At 46.7% G+C, this 18,319-nt stretch overlaps 1 protein-coding gene and 1 long non-coding RNA gene across 5 annotated transcripts in view; one reads left to right on the top strand and one right to left on the bottom strand.

Moving 5' to 3' along the window:
- Positions 1-18,319, bottom strand: part of TMC1 (transmembrane channel like 1) — a 387,473-nt gene that overhangs the window by 193,271 nt on the left and 175,883 nt on the right. The gene's annotated exons all lie outside the window — the stretch shown is intronic.
- On the top strand, positions 3,731-9,608 carry LOC309846940. 2 transcript variants are annotated; one of them, XR_014302205.1, is made up of 3 exons: positions 3,731-3,849; positions 8,753-9,045; positions 9,263-9,608. It is a non-coding gene; the product is annotated as an uncharacterized lncRNA (long non-coding RNA). The 2 variants fall into 2 exon arrangements; XR_014302206.1 differs by lacking the exons at positions 8,753-9,045; positions 9,263-9,608 and adding an exon at positions 5,954-6,274.

Raw genomic sequence — 18,319 nt, 5'->3', positions numbered from 1 at the left:
ATAAAACGAATGGCCGCTGGAGGACCAAGTCAGACACCAGCTCTGGGAAACAGACAGATCCACAAGGTAGGACATTCTACAGCTCAACTCACCAGCATCTTCAACAAGTCAATGACAAGGAGAAAAAGAGAGAGAAACACAGAGAAAGAGAAAGATTAGAGATGACTGCTTTGGATCTTGATCGAATTCCAGTTCAAACAAATAAGTTATACAAAGATAATTGGACAGACTGGAACATGTAATGTATGTTAAATGACTCCAAGGACTTATCATTTATTCATGGATAATAGTAGTACCTATAGCTAATGAAGAAAGTCTCCACATGGATGCCTGGGTGGCTCAGTCGGTTAAGCCTCTGCCTTCAGCTCAGGTCATGATCCCAGGGTCCTGGGATTGAGTCCCACATCAGGCTCCGTACTCTGCAGAGAGCCTGCTTCCCCTTCTCTCTCTATCTGCTGCTCTGCCTATTTGTGCCCTCTATCTCTCTGTCAAATAAATAAATATAATCTTAAAAAAAGAGAAAGTCTCCATGTTTTCAGAGATGCATATAAAAACAGAATGATGTGATACTTTGGGATTTGCTTAAAATACTTAATGCACACGTCCAGGGAAGGGGAATCAATGAATACTGTGTGGCAAAATCTTTATTATCATGGGGTCTCGGTGATAAATATAAGGAGGATATACGCATTGGGGGACATTTTGTTGTTCTCCATGCTTTCGCTTTGACACAGTTCTCATTCTCTTCAAAAGTAAATACCTTGAAAGATGTTCTGACCAGGAAGAGGCATTTAAAGGGCTAAAAATGCTCTCTTATCTGATGTGGGTATTAGTTACACTGGTGTACACACTGGCAAAACTCATCAAACTATACACTCAAGATTTGTGCTTTTCATTGCATTTGTTATGTTGCATTCAAATAAACTAGCTTCCATCTTTAGCAGGCAAAATTAAATTAAATAAACACCTACATGAATAATTAAATGCAATGCACATCTGCTCCCTTGGCCCCGTGAGATGTCCCCACTTCAGAGATTCCTGAGAATTCTAGCATCTACTCTTTACCTGGTCTTCTATGTACAAATAAGCCATGACTCTCAGTCAATGGGAACACTATCTCCTTTTAGAGATTGGAAAAACTATTACCCAGTTTCTGGGGTGATGGGACTTGAATAAGAAGCAATTACAAGCCTTGGCCTTGAGTCATCAGCATCCCAGGGCCCTTAAAAGAAGAAATGGAGAAAAAATTGATGTGTTTTTAGGCAAAGGGAGACAGGTAAGCCTGGAGGAGGGCCTAAAGGGAGAGCAAACTTAAGACAAAGCCACCACAGCCTGGGTAGTGCAGTCCCTTGAGCATCCAACTCTGGATTTGGCTCAGGTCATGATCTCAGGGTCCTAGGATCAAGCCTTGTGTCGGGCTCTATGCTCAATGGGGAGTCTGCTTGTCTTGTCTCGCTCTCCCTTTGCCCCTTCGCTGCTCATGCTTTTTCTCTCTTTCAAATAAACAGATCTTTAAAAAAGAAGGTGAAGCCAACATTGCAGATATCACGTGAAGTGAAAAAAAAAAGGGGGGGGTTGACAGCATTGGACCACTGGCTCCAACCCTCACCGGAAGGCCACTCTAATGCTGGACTTTCTAGTTTACAAGAAATAAATTCCCCTTAAGCCTATTCAAATGAAAGCCACTTTAATTGATACAGCGATTATGTTCTGTACTATATGAGACCCAACAATGGTCATTTCTGAGAGGAAGAAGAGCGGACACCAGACTCTTGAGCAAACAATACACAGTCTGGGCAGGGGTCTACGAAGTAGCCAGATACAAAAGCTCTGTCTGATAGGGACATCATATCCAGGGAAGTGCCTGACCAGAATCAACCCATTTGGCTTCATGTCCTTCAGTAAGTCTAATGGTAGTGGCAAGAATAGTTGGCTTAGGGGCACCGAGCGGTTCGGTACAGGAAGTACCCCTGTTCTTGATCTCGGCTCAGGTCTTGAGCTCAGGGTCGTGGGATCAAGGTCAGGGTCAGGGTCCACTCTCAGTGAGTCGGCTTGAGATTCTCTCCCTCCTTCCTCTACTTCTCCATTATAAGAGAAATCACAAAGAAAAATAATAATTATGCACATTCTCAGACCACCGAATTGCACAGCTCGAATTACTGTCATAATCAGTTAGTGACACCTCGCCCCTTGCAGAGGAAGGGCCCCAGGGGTGAGCAAGGAAGGGAGAAAGTAACTGACACCCACGGCTGACACTGCAGGGCTTAGGAGACAGACGGCTCCTAAGAGATGAGCAATATCCTCACTGAATGGCCAGTTACAAAATGCAAAGCAGTCTGGGAAGCCCAGCTATAGTCCTGTTCTTTTCCTGATTCTGACTTTGGGCGTTGACGTCTAACTTCCTTATTTCCACAGGAGTCCTTTCAACAAGCCACTTTCAATTCCAACGCTTCTCTTCTTGAAAAATAAACACTATTTTCCATAAATATCCCATTTTCTCCAACTGGATGTCTCAAAGAGAGAGAGCGTCTGTCTTGCCTCTAGTAAAATTTACTTAGTAGGCAGAGAGGCAGGCAGGTGGTGGAGTGGGGGGGGGGGGGCAGGCTCCCCACTGAGCAGAGAGCCCCATGCAGGGCTGGATCCCAAGACCCTGGGATCGTGACCTGAGCCCAAGGCAGAGGCTTAACCCAGGCGCCCCTACTCTTATTTTTTACGTGTAAGAAATGAGTTTTCTGGGGCACCTGGGTGGCTCAGTGGGTTAAGCCGCTGCCTTCGGCTTAGGTCATGATCTCAGGGTCCTCGGATCGAGTCCCACATCGGGCTCTCTGCTCGGCAGGGAGCCTCCTTCCCTCTCTCTCTCTCTCTCTCTGCCTGCCTCTCCATCTACTTGTGATTTCTCTCTGTCAAATAAATAAATAAAATCTTAAAAAAAAAAGAAAAAAGAAAAAAGAAAAAAAAAAGAAAAGAAATGAGTTTTCTCCGAGGGCAATATTGAAGCCACAAGGACCCCCGTCTGCACGAGCATAGCTGCTGCATCGCTTGCTTCCACCAGAGGGCGCAGCGGCCGGTTCACACACCCGGAGTCCTGCAAAACTTCCCACAGAATGAACAGCTTCACAAAACTCACCAGTTTCTCCCTCTTCCTGAGAAATCGCCACTTGCTTAAGGCAGCTACGGTCTCCGTGACTGACATGCCGGACACTCATCAAGGGTCTCAGAGGGTTTTCCTAAGTGAAAGATATTGAGCCAAGCCCTCGGGTAGCGCTCGTGTGGTCTGAGGGTGTCGTGGGAGAGACGACGGTTTAGCCAATAATCGCGCGCGTAAACACACAGCCCCCAACTCTGACTTATGCTACAGGAAGAAACAAAGGCACCGGATTGTTAATGCCACACAGGACGAAGCTGGGGAGGGGGAGGGGGGAGGATCGGAAGGAGGGAACGGAGCTGAGTTACGGAAGGGGGAGCAGGAGGTATTCTCCCAGACGGAAGGAACAGCAGATAAGAAGGCCTGGAGGGGGGGGGGGGGCGCCTGGGTGGCTCAGTGGGTTAAGCCTCTGCCTTCGGCTCAGGTCATGATCTCAGGGTCCTGGGATCGAGCCCCGCATTGGGCTCTCTTCTCAGCAGAGAGCCTGCTTCCTCCTCTCTCTCTGCTTGCCTCTCTGCCTACTTGTGATCTCTCTCTCTCTGTCAATAAATAAAATATTTAAAAAAAATAAAAAATAAAAAAAAAAGAAGGCCTGGAGGCTGGAAGGCTTATGGCACTTAGGAGAGACCAAGAGAGAGAGAAGCCAGAGCTTTCAAACAGAGGATGAGAACGAAAGAAAGGAAGAGAACTAAAGGAGCCCATTGGTAAGTCCTTGGCTTCAAGAAGCATTTATACAATGACCCTCAAACTTATATCTCTAATCACCCTCCCTCTGAGTTCCTATGTCTGTCCCTACTGGATATAGCCACTCCATTCTTTCGAAGTCACACTCAAATACACACGCAGCGCTGAATTCATGGTCTTCTCTGGTTTGATCACCTGTTCCCTGAAACCCTGTGAACAGGACTGGGCCATACGTCCCCTTGCAAAACTCAGAAAACAGAAAAGAGTTCCTGAATCGTCCTTTACACTTAGCGGCATGACAATGTGCCACCAAATCCTGTTCATTTCATCCGCCAAATCCGACCTTTTTTTCTTTAGATCAGTGATTCTGTTCTCCCAGTGTGGTCTCCAAGCTAGCCACATTGGCAGGCATATCCAGGGAATTTGTCAGAAATGCAAATTCTCGGGCCCCACCGCAGTCCTGCTGAATCCAGGGGCCCAGAAATCAGCATGTTAACCAGCCCTCCGGGAGGCTGCAAGTCCAGCACACTTGAAGAACCACTGTCCTAGACCCACAGGCCTCCTGCCTCTGCCGGGAACCTGTTTGATCATTTCTGATCTGAGCTGCTGTGGCACTTCTATAATTTTTCTTCCCCGCATCAATGAAAGCCTCCTTTCAGGACAAAGCTCAACCCTGCCAAGTACTGTAATCTACTGGGATCCACAGGAAACCGAGGACCGCAGAATCTCTGGGGGGGTGGGACCAGGTTAATTCTTTGAGAGCTTCCCTTTAAAGGCCGAGACTAAGAAACATTCCAACCCGCAGCCCGGCTGATCTTTTCAAATGCAAATCTGGTCCTGCAATGACCTAAAACCAGCCAGGGTCAAGCCCACAGTCCTGCCACCCAAGAGGCAAGCTTGTGAACTCATCCCGGCATTCAAAGCCTCACTCACTGCCCGCTGGGTTCTACCGCGCTGATGTCCGTCTTCAGTCCCAGGCAGGCCCGTGCTTTCTCCTGGTTTATATTCATCTGTACCGCTTGCTGTCCTGCCCGAAATTGCTCTGTGTTACCCCTTTGCTCGATAACCTTCCTCATAATCATTCTGTTATCTGCGCTCCAGCGCCCATGCCTTTGCTTGGGAAGTCTTTCCTAAGCGCTTTGTCGTGGAAAGAGCAGGGTGGACTGCGTACTGATTTGTCTCATCTCACTCCAGAAAGTCCTGATCTAGGAGTTTATGGCTCATGGATTTATTTACCTTCAATTTTATACTTATTTGTGATTATTTTACTCCTGTTTTTCTTCCTCCCTGGATTGTAAACTATAGAAGTTGTGTGCACGGGATGCACTAACAAATATTTACTAACTGATGGGACAACTCTTTGAGATGGGCACTAATGAACTAATGAACGTTCTCCTTAATATAAGGGGACACTGAATCTACAGAGTTTAAGCATCTTGTTCGGCTCACACAGCTGGTAAAAGGTGTGGCTGGGTTTTGAACGCTGGTCAGGGATTTTCTAACCTCCAAGCCGTTCAGCAGGAGAGATTTCTAGTGCCGGATCCCAAGCCTGAGCTTTCTCGCTCAGGATTCAGCTTTGTTTGGTCCTTGTTAGAACTGGCTCAGCTTGAAGGCCACACAGTTATTTCCTTTCCATTGAAATCACAATCTGCTCCAAGGAAATGAAGCTTATGGCTCTCAGGGTATAAAGGGCAAATGTGTGGGAGAAGCCAGAGATCAAACTGTCAAGAACACTTGTTATAGAATTTTTCATGAGCTAAATTCAAATGCTATCAGTGGGTCAACTCCCCCTTAGATTCAAAGGAGTGAGAACAAAGGATGAGGAGAAAGGCAGCTGTCAGTGCATAATCAGAGGCCAGATGGAATGGTCCAGGCCTTGGGATGTGGAGTAGACGCAGCCCAGGGCTATGACAGAGGTCACAAGAGAAGGCAGAGCAGCAGACGCTAAGAAGCTTTTCTCCCTCCAGCTCAAACGCAGGGGGGGGTGGGGCATTCAATTCCCTGTAGTTTAGCAGTGGGTCCCCGTCCAGTTCCACTAGCTGCCCTTCCTCCTACTGATCCAGAGTGAGTCAAAACCCCAAGAGGTCACTTTCTCTTTCTCCTTTTCTTCCTGGGCAAAATTAGGAAGTTCAACTTGGATGACCTTGAAAGACACAATGCTGTTAGGATTGACTCGGGAGAGATAGGAACACACGTGGCTATTGGTAGTCATTCTCAACATCAGAAGGATCATGACCCTTTCATGCTACTCCTCCACCCCTACCTCATCTTGTTCCTGAAAGAAGTGCTTCAGGTCAGGTCCAGTTGGCTTTGAAGTCCTCATGGAACCACGAAGCTCAAAGCAAAATGAATCCAAAGCAGAGTCGATGCCACTAATATACTAACTCCCCAAACTGCGGTAAACTCAATAAACTATTATTACAGAAACAAATATCTAAAAGACAACTTGGGGAGCCTTATTTTTTTTTAATAATTTAATTTGTTTGCATGAAAATGAGTGATGTTTAATCGTCAATAATTAAATCAGAATAAACCCAGATTGCAGTTCCCCTCCACGTATTTGATATATATGGCAGAGCTGGAGCAAGACGTTTTTACAAGGTTGATGTCAGCACTAGGTGTAGTAGCTATGAAGCAGGACCAGCTGAAAAGCTTGAATAAATATAGCTCTGATGTGCCTGGGCTCATGCTCGTTCCCCAAACTGCACCTGAAGAAATCTTCCCGGGACGCCTGGGTGGCTTATTTGGTTAAGCAGTCACTGCCTTTGGTTCAGATCATGATCCCAGGATCCTAGGATCGAGTCCCGCATCGGGCTCCTTGCTCGGCGGGGAGCCTGCTTCTCTCGCTGCCTCTGCCTGCCTCTCTGCCTGCTTGTGTGTACTCTCTCTCTCTCTGACAGATAAATAAATAAAATTTAAAAAAAAAACAAAAAACTTTCCATCTCTTCATCCCCGACTCCGACCTGGGAAGCGGCTTTGCAACATGGCCCCCGGATTCTGTGACCTCCCTTCTGTTGAAACGTGGTCTGTGTTCCTTCCCCTCAAATTCGGGCTCTAGAAACTCCTTGATGAGCAGAATATGAAGTGACACTGTGCCAGTTGCCAGACTCAGGCTCTAAGAAACTGGCAGCGTCGACTCTGGGCCTTGGACCGCAGCCACCATGTTGTGAGGAAGCCAAGCAGCCGCACGTAGAGGGCCTGTGTAGGTGGTCCAGCTGACCGTCACCGCTGAGGTCATGGTCCACAGCCAGCACCAACTGCCAGACATGCCTGGCCCCCACTTTTCATGCTGCCCCTGATGACACCACGTGGTGTAGAGATGAGCTGTTTCCATCCAGCCCCATCCCGATTTCAGCTCCAGGAGCAAATTAAAGGATTGTTGTCCTCAGCGCCTAAGTTTGGGCTGATGCGTTAGGCAGCAACAGGTGACAAGAACAGAAGCCTTCTTTGAATCCTCAGTCACTGCACCGCTACCATCAGTGCGAGAGTCCTGAGCGCAGTTCACAATCATTTCCCCTCTGTCCTCCTTCTGGAATGAGATGGAAGTGCATGTCCCACCTGCTCTGAATTTAGGCATGGCGTATGGGCTAGATCATGGCCAATGGAATGTGACTGGGAAACGTGTGTGCCAATTCTGGGCAGAAGCTTTAAGATCTACTGTGTGACCTGCTGAGTTCCCTTCCCTGTCACAGAAATGGTGGAAGCCCACTTGGAAATAAATCTCCCCTCAGCCAGACTTCCTGCAGGGACCAGGATGAGCAGGGCTGCATTGCTAACCCATGTTGGACAGATTAATTAGTTGCTCGGTGAAACCACTGGGATTTTTTTTTTTAAGTTATTTGTCTGCACAGCATATGACCAGGCTTTTCAATAGCAGCACTGCTGACATAGGAGCTAGATGATTCTTTGGGTGGGGGGGGGGGCAGGGGGTGGCGGGGGGGGGGGAGGGAGACACCATGTCCTGTGCCTAGTTAGGGTGTTCAACAGCGTCCCTGGTCTCCATCCAGTAGATGCCCGTAACACCACCATTCCCATCTGAGGCAACCGAAAAGGTCTCCAAGCTTTGCCCAAGTGTCCTCAGAGGGCCCTAGTTGAGAACCGCTGACCTAGACTACTTCAGCTGTTGCAACCATCACCATGCAGAGCAAATGGCCTCCTCCTTATTCTTTGGAAGTCTTTCACAGATACTTCTCTATGATACTCTTATCATTCACCATACTGACTTACAATAGTTCCTTGGACTTGGTCACCCTGAAGACTGTAAAGACAAATGGAAAAGTAGGGAAGAGCTACCTAGAGCTCTAGCTTTCTGTTAGTGATATGCCAAGGGAGGGGGTTGGAATTCACAGTCTTGCTAACAAGCTGACCGAGTTTAGGACCACCACAAGTGGTTGCACAGTACACAGACTATACAACAGTACCTAACCACAGGGATAAGTGGTGAATGAGATCCACCCCACTTTCACACAGAAGGAGGGAGTTCTTCTCATTCATCAATTTAAAGAAGAGCCTTTAAAACAAAACAAAACAACAACAACAGTGTAACTTCATGCCAAGGTCAGTCAATACCCGCCCTGACCCCAGGCTGTGGGGGAATCTGGGATAAATCCACATCAAATAGGACAGGAAAATCAAAGCTCCCCCGTCTGATGTTGACACAGGGGTTCTCTTTTACTGAATCACAGAAAGAGGTGGAAAGCAAGTTCAAGCCACTGGACAAGAGTGAAAGAAACTCAAGTGAAGACTGTCTAGAATGAAAAGAAATGCAGTGAGAAATTAACTCTCCTTCCTACTCCGATCTCTGATATTCCCTCCCCAGGGCCAGCCACTGTCACGGGCTTCTTCTGTGGCTTCCAGAGAAATACTGGGCATATTTAGTGATAGCTGTATATAGGACTCCTCTATTTATTTATTTATTTTTAGAAAGGTGGGGGTGTGGCAGAGGGAGAGAGAGAATCTTCCATCAGGCTCCACGCCCAGGGCGGAGCCCCATGCAAGACTCCATCTCGTGACCCTGAGACTATGACCTGAGCCAAAATCAAGAGTCAGACACTTAACCGACTGAGTGAGCCAGACACTTCCCAGCTCCCTCTTTTTTTAAAAACACAAATGTTGGGATACCAATGTTTGCACATTGTTTTTCATCTTCTTTCTGAGCTTAAACATACATCTTAGGCAGTGTGTCTTAGTATTACAAGCCTCACTATTTTAAAGAAGCATATTGGGGCGCCTGGGTGGCTCAGTGGGTTGAGCCGCTGCCTTCGGCTCAGGTCATGATCTCAGGGTCCTGGGATCGAGTCCCGCATCGGGCTCTCTGCTCGGCAGGGAGCCTGCTTCCCTCTCTCTTTCTGCCTGCCTCTCCATCTACTTGTGATTTCTCTCTGTCAAATAAATAAATAAAATCTTTAAAAAAAAAATAAAAAAATAAAGAAGCATATTTAATTTTATGGATAGACCTACTTTATATAATCTGTTCCTTACCAATGGGCATTTCAGGTGTCTCCAAGCCTTGCTATTACATCACTGCTTAAATAGAGAGGCCTCTGGAAGGCCACTCTTTTACAAAAGAGTAAAAATTTTTTAAAAACTGCTTACTTCATAACAGGTTAACTTTACCAGGATTCCCTAAAATTGGTTATTTATCTGAATAAAGCCAGCATCTCCATTAAATGACCCCCAAATCCCTAAGCCCTAATACATGGGCCTGTGGCACTCTCTAATCTATGTAAATGAAGCAACAATTAGAACTGTTTATTAAAGTTTCCATGTAAAACGCCAACTAGACTGTATATATTAGTGCATGTCGAAATCAGCCCTTGTGTAAACTGTTTCCAAAAGCAAACAGCCAGTAGGAATCCCTGCCTTTGCTGTTTATGAAATTTCCCTCTGGTTCTGCTCAAGCAGCTCTTCTTGAGGTAGTAAATTAGCTCCCAGAGTCAAACAGTTCAGGGTGGTGGCGTGGAAGTCCAACATCAATACCGCCAAGCCCCAGGGTCTGCCATGACTCCTCCCATCCCCCCCCACTCCTCCCAACCCCCCCACCCCCCACCCCGGTCCACCTGCACCCCACCTGCTCTACTCCTACACAACACACGTTACAATGCTTGATGGCTGCATCATACCAAGTTTGTGTTCCCATCAAATGACCACTGCGTTCCAGCCCAACAGCGGAACAGTCTGACCCAGGAGCTCCCCCACTGACAACTTTCCATGCCTTACTCACACCACCCTTCCCAATTTCAGTCAGATCTAATCCAGAGAAATTCTTTGTTGGGAAGGCTTTACCCTCATGCACGCTCTCCACATTAGGAAAACACAGCTCATCCCCGTCACCAGTTTTTCCTTCCCTTTTCTTCTTGTCTTGTCTTCTCCTTTCCTCATTTGCTCGCTCTCTTCATTCTGACTGCCAAGTCAGAAATAGCCCACTCATGATCCAGAGGCATTCAGGAAATCCCCATGACACTCTCCCATCCAGGAAAAGGAAAAGCTTATTTTTCCCAGGAAGACATCCAGATGGCCAACAGACACACGAAAAGGTGTGACCGGCGTCACTCATCAGGGAAATGTAAATCAAAGCCACAGTGAGATATCACCTCACACCTGTCCGAATGGCGAAAGCATCAAAAAACACTAAGAAATGGGGCCGTCTGGGTGGCTCAGTGGGTTAAAGCCTCTGCCTTCGGCTCAGGTCATGATCCCAGGGTTCTGGGATCGAGCCCCACATCGGGCTCTCTGCTCAGCAGGAAGCCTGCTTCCCTCTCTCTCTGCCCGTTTCTCTGCCTGCTTGTCTGTCAAATAAATAAATAAAATCTTTAAAACAACAACAACAACAACAACAACAACAACTAAGAAATGGTGAGGACGTGGAGGAAGAAGAACCCTCATGCATCGTTGCTGAGAGTGGAAATTGGTGCAGCCACTGTGGAAAACGGTATGGAGGTTCCCCCAAAAATTAACAGTTGAAATTCCCCCAAGTCCCTTTTTAAAAATATTACTCACCTCCAGATAAACCTGTCTTCCTCGGGGACCAATATTAATGATAATCGATTACTCACTAACAATGCTCCACGACAGCACTGTTTCGTCACTTCTCACCGTAATTCAGTGACATTCTGCTTTCTTCATGAAGCCTCCTCGGCTGGAAATGACCTGCCCTCAACTGCAGCCTTTGAAAAATCGCTTTATCTCTCAAGCCTCTGCAGAGTGAATTGTTGCTTCCCCAGTCTCCCCTCCATCAAGTCGTTTTTATTGCCACTTTACCTGCTTATTCGTTTTGTTTTGCATTATTCGAATTTGAGAGACCGAGCCTTGTGAATACTTAGAAACCTCCCTGCCTGGAGCACATGTCTCTGGCACGTGGGAAATGCACAGCAAAGGTGTCCAGAAATGAAAGAGGTTTCTGCAGGTTGGGTTAGGAGCCGAAAGACCGTTTGCAAAGTGATCTCCTGGCCAAAATGCATTGTTTTTCGGACATTTGACTTATTGGTTTACTTATAACCAATAAGTATTTCAGGCAGCCTATTCAGACTTCTGCAATTCTTTAATAATGGCATATTTTTCTATAAATGAAAGTCAGGATCAAAGATCTATATCAAGGAGAAAGGAAGAACCCAGATGTGTGGGCCATAGAAAATTGGACTGAAAGTTTGGCTCTGGGATTCCTGGCAGCCAAACACAAAGGAAAATATGTTCAATTATATGGTTCTTATTGCCTGGGAGGAAAAAAAAAACCATTGCTTGGGGGAAGGAAACTTTTCCTGGTACTTCATTCTGAAACAAAAGCTCTTGTATAAGACTTCTCATAGGGGATGTTGAGTAGTCAAACAATGGACTCAGTGGGAATTTTGGGTGCATCCCTCATTCTTGGGACCGCTAATGGTCGTATGGTGAGAGGCAGAGGCAAAGGGGTTAAAGTGGTGAAGCTATTTTATCTACTTTTAAAAAAACAAAGATTATGAGCTGTCTGGGTGGCTTGGTGGTTGGGCGTCTGCCTTCGACTCGCTTGTGATCCCGGGGTCCTGGGATCAAACCCCAAATCAGACTCCCTCCTCAGCGGGAGGCCTGCTTCTCCCTCTCCCGCTACCTCTGCTTGTGTTTCCTCCCTAGCTGTATTCTGTCAAATAAATGAATAAAATCTTAAAAATAAAAAACCCACAAAAATTATTAGAACATGTTTAATGAATAAAACCCACGCAAAGGCCAACATAGCATCCTGGAAATAAGTGTAAAAATTGTTTTGCTGTTGTTACTGGTTTTGTCTGTTTGTAAAAACAATAAGGACATTTCTATCTCTGCTTTATGGAGGTTTTGAATGGGAAATTGTAGACCACTGACTCAATATTTTTGAGGTTTAACATGCGTTTAACGAGTAGGATATTGGAAAGGGGCATTCCATAACTTGTATTTAATTACTGAGCCTTTGAGTTTACTGAGCCTGGATCGAGCCCCATGTCAGACAGTGAGCCCAACTTGGGGCTCGATCCCAGGACCCTGAGACCATAACCCGAGCCAAAGGCAGATGCTTAACGACTGAGCTGCCCAGGCACTCGAGCCTTGGAGATTATTAAAATAGAAATAAATTAAGATGATGTTTCTCCTCCAAAAATCTAATATGAAAAACTCAAGATTTTCAAAATCAAGGGTTTTATTAAATTTTGTTTTCCCCATATACATTGAGGGTAGCAATTCCATAAAATCAGAATCCTGTGTGGCAAATTAGCATACAACTAGAGCAGGTAGAGACTAACAGAAAGGCAGGAAGAGGGATTTAAAAAGACCAGTCAACATCCTTGGAAACTTCCAAGGGGGCTATTTGGCTCCCACCATCAGAAGTAGATCAACTTCTAGATATTAACTAAATCCCCAGTTAATATCCAGGCTGCCTACCCAAGCCAAGATCAACTGTGCTTTAAATTTCATTTTAAATATTTAGGGGAAAACAAAAACAAAACAAAACAAAACAAAAAAAATACAAGTGAATCAGCTGTAGAGCCAGAACATTAAATCATAGTACAATTTTCTAAATGTGTTTTTCTTACAGTTTGCCAACTTCTAGAAATCCCTGTATGTTCATTGTTAAGTATGAGATGCCATCATTCCTTCTAAATCTTTTCAGCATGAAAATTGATAGTACTGTTTTGCTAATTCTATTTTCTGCCCATCATCTCCAAAATATTCTCTTGAACCCGAGGGGTGGGGGGAAGTCAGATTTATGTACAGTGCTGTGAGCATGAGAATGTAAAATGTGGACCGCTTACCCCCAAATAGTTTACTAATGAAAACAGCTAGACTTTTGAGTCCCTCCCCATTACTGGCTTCTATTGATAGGGTTCTGTGCTGTTACTCCGCGAAAACAGGGGTGATGAGAAGACAAACTGCTAAGCAAAATATATCAAGAATGTATTGGAGATTCGAGCAGAATTTGAAACTAAGCCGCCCTGATACTTCTTGCAAGGTCACTGTATGGTGAATCCATAATTCTTTTTTTGGTATTTAGCTGACCCAAGAGTACTCACAGCTAGGAACTCTAATCCAGGGAGAATACATTTAGAAAAGGAGGATGAAAGATATAAATGGACCTAATGCATCTCCCTCTACCAACTGTAATTCCAGTTAGGCTACAATCCCATGAGCGTGCCACGGAACAGAATAACATGACCACTATAGATGGCCCAGGGATAGAACCTAATATTTATTCATGGAATATTCTGGTAAGAGAGGGCATTGAAGAAAAAAATCAGGAAAGCTAAATGTAATAGGAAAAAATTAATCAATCAATCAATACCCCTAAACTAAGTTTCCCTTGTCAACCTCCTGTTTCTTCTTATTCTATTTAACAACCATACCTCGGCCACCCAGAGAAACTTTGGTGTTTTGAACTCCAAAATGCTAACCCTTCACCAGTCCTGCACCAGTCATTATGCATTATGTATGAAGGTAAGATAATGGAATAAATTCATTTCTCAAATGTCGCCCGAACAGCAGAAGCATTCTTTTGAAGGCCGGATCAAACTGGTGTACGGAGTAATCAGGTTTTTTCTGAGCAACCCAGACTTTCTGCATGTCCAGAGAAAGGCAGAGTCAGCGAGAGGTGTTGGCCACCCCAAATCTTCTGGCAGAGTGGCCTGGGGGTGTTTCTGGTTTGACTTGGACATCATCCAGCCCTGAATGAGAGTCTAGTTCGTGGGGGGGAGGGGGCGTGTAATCCGCCGATGCATGTTCCAGAAGCTCCCCGCTCTTGCTTCACCTTAAAGAGATACAGTTCAATGTTAAATGAAACTTCCCGAGGCCGGTGGACGTTTGCACTCCTTTACCTGTGAATCCGAACTCGGAGCAGACCACAGGAAGGGATTTGCAAGCCCTGGTGGGTATCATGTGATGAAGAAGCTGGTGTGATCAAACTTCACTCTGGGTGTGTGTCTTCTGCCCCCACCCCCTGCCGTCGCTGCCACATACAAGTGTACTCCCAAGTTTTAAAAGGGGCTGGAAGTCAGGGTCTTTTTTTTTTTTTTAAATATTTTATTTATTTATTTGACAGAGATCACAGGTAAGCAGAGAGGCAGGCAGAGAGAGAGGAGGAAGCAGGCTCCCTGCCAAGCAGAGAGCCCAATGCGGGGCTCGATCCCAGGACCCTGAGATCATGACCTGAGCCGAAGGCAGAGGCTTTAACCCACTGAGCCACCCAGGCGCCCCAGTGTCTTCCATGTCTTAAAATGTGCAAAGGAAGATTTAAGAGACGGAGGTAAGATGGTGCAAAGCCTGAAGCTAGGTTAGAGCCCCTTGCTGGTGCAGATATCATGAACGCCACTAAGGAAATGTGCAGAGTGTGCATAATGAAACTACTGCTTGAGAAAGATATGAGAGGAATGGCACGATGTGCCGAGACTGGGATTTCTGGGAAAGAAATACAGCAATTCTTCCAAACTAAAACATAAGGAAAAAGAGACAAGACAATATAGCAGGAAATACATAGTCTTGGTCTTCACGGTGCCTCAGAATCCCTTGGGGGGGCTTGATAAAATATCTCTGGACCCCACCCCCAAGGAAATTGGGTAGGTCTGAGATGACACCCAAGTACTTGCATTTCTAACAGGTCCCAGGTCAGGCTGATTCTGTTGGCCCAGGGACCACACTTTTTCAAGTAAGAGGGCTCTCGACGCTGGCAGATTGGAGGCTGAAACCCTGGGCTGCCATCGCTGGCTTGTGAACCTTTGGGAAAATAATCCAGACCCTCTGAAATTGGTTTTCCCTCCCTAAATAAAGATAACAATGTGTACTGCATAAGTGTGTTGTGAAGATGAAAGGAAAGAACATATTTAAAGTACCTGAGACCCAATAGGGACCTTACAAATATTTCTGTTTCCCCCGCCCCCTGAAGGCAGAGGTCAGGGAACCGGAATCCTGACCCAGGCAGGGCTCCAGGAGAAAGGACAGGGCTCCGCGAGCCCAGAACCAAGAGCCGTGTTTCTCAATCCCGGGCAGGCATCAGAATCAACGGGGGTGCCATGGAGAAGTGGAAACCTCCAGGCCCATCCTCCACTCAAAGCACCGAGTGGAGTCAATGGGCTGGCGTGGTGCCTGGGTGACCTAGAGCAGCGAGGATCGAGCCCCGTGGCATAGAGACAGGAAAGTCTGATATTTCTGAGGCAGCGTGCTAGACGGCAGAGACCAACTGGTGGCACACGGCACTGGAAGGACAGCAGGGTGACTGCAAGGGCCGTAAAAGGGTGGATTAGGTTCCGTCAGAGAAAGCGCCTTGCGGAGGAAACAGGGGAGCTGGGAGAAAATCCCTCTGCATGTGTGCTTAGGTGATCCAACCGAGCTGAACGTGAAAAAAGGCAGATGTAGGGGCGCCTGGGTGGCTCAGTGGGTTAAGCCGCTGCCTTCGGCTCAGGTCATGATCTCAGCGTCCTGGGATCAAGCCCCGCATCGGGCTCTCTGCTCCACAGGGAGCCTGCTTCCCTTTCTCTCTCTCTCTGCCTGCCTCTCTGCCTACTTGTGATCTCTGTCTGTCAAATAAATAAATAAAATCTTTAAAAAAAAAAAAAGGCAGATGCACAGATCGTAAATAACGCCTAAATATCCTGTGATGACAGCCCCTCACCTGGGGGAAAGGCTCCGCTCTGCGACCAAACGGATTATGTTGATTTCTCAGGGGGGCCAAGATAGGACAAAGGTGTGAAGAGGAGCGAGAAAAATGCCGGAAGCCCTAGATCCAGACACAGCAGTCCCCAGGTCGGGTCTGCTCTCCCCAGATCAGTCCCAATAGTGGAAAGTGGAAAGTGGAAAGTGATCCACTAAGCCACATCAACAGGAGCTATGAACAGAGGGTTTTTTATTTATTTATTTTTTTTCCGGGGAATCCTTCCTCATTCTCTTTCCCTGCCCTCAGGCAGCACACAAGTGTGTTCCTCTGAATGTTCGGCCAGGGAAGGCTGCAGGTGACACGGCTTAAGTGAAAACTAGGAAAAATGACACATCTTACAACTCACCCTTGAGTATGCCCAAGGCATATTAACATACTAGTACCTCCAGAAAGCTCCCTTACTGGAAATCCTTATTTCACTCAACACTTCCGCAGCATGCCTCCTGTAGCCGATTCCGGGGATCGCGCAGTCGGAAACACTGCCCTAGGGCAGCATCCTTGCCTGCCACACCCTCTCCCTGCCCCAGCACCCACATCCGAACTGGAACCTGCAGTGTCCGAAGACAGAGACGTTCGGGCGCCCCAAACACCTCCTGCTTGAAAGAACACGTCTGTGGGCTTTCAGATTCACAGCGTGGCCTGTGTGGCAGTCGCCTTTCATCACTGGACTGGTTCAACAAGTGGATAGGACGTTTCATAACAGGGGCACACCTGCCTGGCACTCTCCACCCCCTGGGGAGATCGGAACACACACACACACACACGCACGCACGCGCGTGCATACACACGGGAGCCGGATGGAGACAAATTCTTAGTGTGAAAGAGAAAATGACCCAGTCAAAGTCCTTGAGAAGGAAAATAAAATTGCAAGCGATGACTATGAAACCACAGTATGCTGGCTGGGTGAAGGCCCATCATTCAGCTGGCTTGTTTTCCAGCAAGCTAATACCACCTCCTTGGAATTTCAGCTTGTAAATATATTTATAGCTGCTCAGACACAATATGCCGGATGGCTAAAAAAAAAAAAAAAAATCCACTTAGTCATTGTTCCTGGTGAACCAGTTTTACAAGAGTTAACCTAATCCCTCGCTCGAAGCTGAAAAAGGTTTGCCAAAAGGTTTAGTAGGGAAGAGGGTGCTCTTTGCCTAAAGGTTAGCTGATTTCAATCAGGTGGGTACAGAGACAAAGTATTATTTACGTACAGGGTGAACTGTTTTTGATCTAACTAGACATGGAGGCATTACACAGTGTCCTGGCTAGTCCCCATGCTAATTGACACCTTGGTCCTCTGTGCAATTGCACAGAGAGCCCTGAGAGCTTTGGCTTCTTGTTCTCTGCTCCACCCATCCTCTCTGGCCCAGGTCCCACCACCTGCTGAAGTGGGAGTTTCCAAATCAGTTGTGCAACTTTTCCTATCGACTTCTCGAGTGATTAAAGAATTTTAAAGCAATTAATCTAGATGTGACTCCCCTAGGTGGTAAGTCACTTGAGGGCAGGGTCAAGGGCAGCTCTCGAACTTCTAAGAGGAGGCACACACGGCAGAGATGTTACGGGAAGAGAGCAGTCAGAGTCTGTACTGGGGGACTGGACATGAAATGTTGGTGGCATAAAAAGCACATTGTTTATCCTTAGAGGATGTGCTACAGGAGGATTAAAAAAAAATTCTCTAAGAATTATTTTGGTAACATTCAGAAAAATCAGAATTGCTCATATTACAGATTGAGAATGCCAAGGCTGGGGCACCTGGGTGGCTCCACTGGTTAAGCGTCTGCTGTTGGCTCAGGTCATGATCTCAGGTCCTGGGATGCAGCCTTGTGTCGGGCTCCCTGCTCAGTGGAGAGTCTGCTTCTCCCTCTGCCCCTCCCCTTGCTCATGCTCTAACTCTCTGTCTCTCTCTCTCTCTCTCAAATAAATAAAGGTGGGGGGAAAAGAATACCGAGGCTGCTGAGTAGATAGAGGTACCAGGAGGCAGCACATGGAGGGGCAAGAAGAAGCCGGCAGAGCCCAACAAACACCCCTTAGTGCCGGACAAGAAACAGAACTGACTCATCTTGGCACCGTGGTGCTTAGCACAGCGTCTGGCCCAGATCTGTTGACACAAGGGCACTGAGCGTTGGATGGAGCTGGGAAGGGAGGATTGAGAAGACAGGAGGGAAGACAGGAGGGAATGAAGAGGGTCTAGAGAAAGAGGTCCGAGAGGAAAGCGGGAGAAGGAAGAGAGGAGGAGCAGAAGAAGAGAGGAGAGTGAGGAAAGATGACACATTTGGCGCCCCAGCTGGGATTATTCGCGACATTTATGGGGCTTCTGAGAGTTTCGGTTATCTTTACCCTCTTGGCCAAATACA

This window comes from Mustela nivalis (genome assembly GCF_964662115.1).
Source record: "Mustela nivalis genome assembly, chromosome: 13".
Lineage (NCBI taxonomy): Eukaryota > Metazoa > Chordata > Mammalia > Carnivora > Mustelidae > Mustela > Mustela nivalis.
This window is presented reverse-complemented; position numbering and strand designations above follow the sequence as displayed.